The sequence below is a fragment of the Gracilinanus agilis genome, chromosome 3 (assembly GCF_016433145.1).
Source record: "Gracilinanus agilis isolate LMUSP501 chromosome 3, AgileGrace, whole genome shotgun sequence".
Lineage (NCBI taxonomy): Eukaryota > Metazoa > Chordata > Mammalia > Didelphimorphia > Didelphidae > Gracilinanus > Gracilinanus agilis.
Window position 1 is genome coordinate 53,097,581 of NC_058132.1, and position 2,794 is coordinate 53,100,374.

Genomic DNA, 2,794 nt, shown 5'->3' on the forward strand with positions numbered 1-2,794 from the left:
TTCCTTCCTTCCTTCCTTCCTTCCTTCCTTCCTTCCTTCCTTCCTTCCTTCCTTCCTTCCTTCCTTCCTTCCTTCCTTCCTCCCTCTCTTCCTCCCTCTCTTCCTCCCTTCCTCTCTCTCTCTCTTTCCCTCTCCCTCCCCCTTTCTCTTTTTCCTCCCCTACCTTCCATCTTAGAATCAATACTGTGTATTGGTTCCAAAGCAGAAGAGTGGTAAGGGCTAGGCAGTGGGTTTAAGTAACTTGCCTAGAGTCACCCAGCTAGTAGATCTGAACTTCTTAACCTTGTTGTGTCTTGGACAGTTTGGTGAAGCCTATGGCCCTTTCTCAGGATTGTTTTAAAAAAATGCATAACATAAAATCATATAAGATTATAATAGAAATCAATTGCAGGTATCCCTTCTACATTGCTGGGGTGAGGGGGTGTGGTGCCCTCTTGATCTGGAAAATCCAAGTAAAATTTTTTGGCCTTCTCTTTCTACTAGAGAAGAAGTCTGATTTTTTTTTTTTACGTATATAGGTTGTTTGAAGTAAAAGAAAACATGTGTATTTATGGTATTAAAAGGTAAAATATATGGATATTATACAATATTATCCATATATTTTATGTATTCTGAGTTTCCAAATTTTTTGTGTCATCAGTTGGCCTTTGTGTGTCATCTGTGGCTTCTGCAAAAACTCCCTCCACATTCTCATCTTATTTCTTCTGCTGACCCACGATATGTTGAAACCATGATGGGAAAATCAAGATGTGGAAGGGATACCTGTATATTGAAATAAATATGTAATTTTTCCACCTGAGTTCATAGACCTCTTTTTAAGAGCCCCTGGACTAGATAATACTTTTCAACTTTAGCTCCAAGATCCTGTGTTTCTCTTGACTAGCTTGATCAGAATTTTGACAAATAAAGTAGTTTCTTTTCTGGTTTCCTTTACTTGGGTTTGTGAAGATGGAGGTGTTTGAATTCTTCAATGTGGGAGCTCAGCTTTTATGATATAGTGGAAAGAGTTCTGATCTACAGACAGAAGAGCAGGGTACAAATTCTGGTTCTTTTGAACTGACCAAGTCATTTTCCTTCTCTGAGCTCAATTTTCTTTCCTGCAAAATGAGATGATTTCCATAGTCCCTTTAAGTTTTAAATCCTCTGGCTGTGGGTCTTGGTGTAATTTTGTAGAGTTGAAGAGGGAGGGAGTTTTAAAGGCTGATGATCTCTCTCCAGGTGAATAGCCCAACTAATAAAGCTCAAGCAAAGATGCTCTTTTCTTCTGTTCCTATCCCAGGATCTCTGCTGTACTTTGAATGAATGAGCCCAAGCTCTCTGATGAAACACAGGAATTCTTCACACTTCTGGGCACACGTAATGGTTTCTTTATTGCAGTATCCTGAAGGAAGGGAGATGAGGAATAGACTAAGATTTAGGGCTGGATGAAAATTTAGGAGGTCTTCAAGTTCAGCCCCTTTATTTTATTTTATTTTATTTTATTTTATTTTATTTTATTTTATTTTATTTTATATTTAATTTAATTTAAACCTTTACTTTCCATTTTGGAGTCAATATTGTGTATTAGCTCCAAGGCAGAAGAGTGGTAAGGGTAGGCAATGGGGGTCAAGTGACTTGCCCAGGGTCACACAGCTGGGAAGTGTCTGAGGCCAGATTTGAACCTAGGACCTCCCGGCTCTAGGCCTGGCTCTCAATCCACTGAGCTACCCAGTTACCCCCCAGCCCCTTTATTTTAAAGATGGAGAAGCTGAGGCTTAGAGAGAATAAATGATTTGTCTAGGAGGGAGTAGGTAGATAGCTCAAGTCATTTAATACCCATTGCCTACTCCTTACTGCTCTTCTGTCTTAGAACCAATACAATATGATGGCAGGTAAGAGTTTTAAGAAAATGACTTACCCAGGGTCCCAGAGCTAGTTTGAACCTTGGCCTTGGTGATTCTAAGTCCTATACTCTCTCTTTTATACTATACTGACTTTCTCAGTTAGCTAAAAAGTTCTCACAGCCTATGTCCCAAGCTTTGGGATCCATGGTTATTATTGTGATGCTTGAAATTTGTAGAGCACTTTATATGTATCATTCAGCAAACAGTTCAAGAGAATGAACATTTATTAAGTAGCTGTTAGGGGTCACAGGCAGCGTGTTAAACTCGTAGGATCAGGAAGACCATACCGTGGACATTTATTAGCAGTGTGATCCTGAGCCAATTCCTTACCCTTTCCATTCCTAACTCCCTAGGACTTTACTGCCAAGGCATAGATTGCAGTTTGCATTGGTGGGGGGAGTTCTGTAGGCTGGCAAAAGTTATAAGTTCAGTGAGAAGGGTTCCTGGAGCCTGTTTAAGTCCCACCTCTTCATTTTAGAATTGAAGAGATCCTATACCCAGGGGGATTATTGTCTAAGATCATACAGGCAGTAAATGTCAGAGGTGAGATTTGAACCTAGGTCCTTCTGACTCCACAGCTCCTGCTTTTTCCAGTGTACCACACCAACATTATTGACCCTTTTCTTATTCTTGTATGTATTCTGTATTGTGCTGGTGCTAAAGATATGAAGACAGTGATGATAAGAATTCTGCTCTTGGGGAGCTTATAGTCTAGGGCAGTGATGGCAAACCTTTTAGAGGGGCAAGATGATATGAGAAATGTCCTCAGGAGCTCGTGGAGAAGGAAGGGGAGCAGCTCAGTCCCTTGTCCCTCTGGCTTTCTAGTAAACTCTGTGCTGGGGCAATGATGTGCATGCCCACAGAAAAGGCTCTGAGTGCCCCCTCTGGCATATGTGCCATAGGTTTGCCAC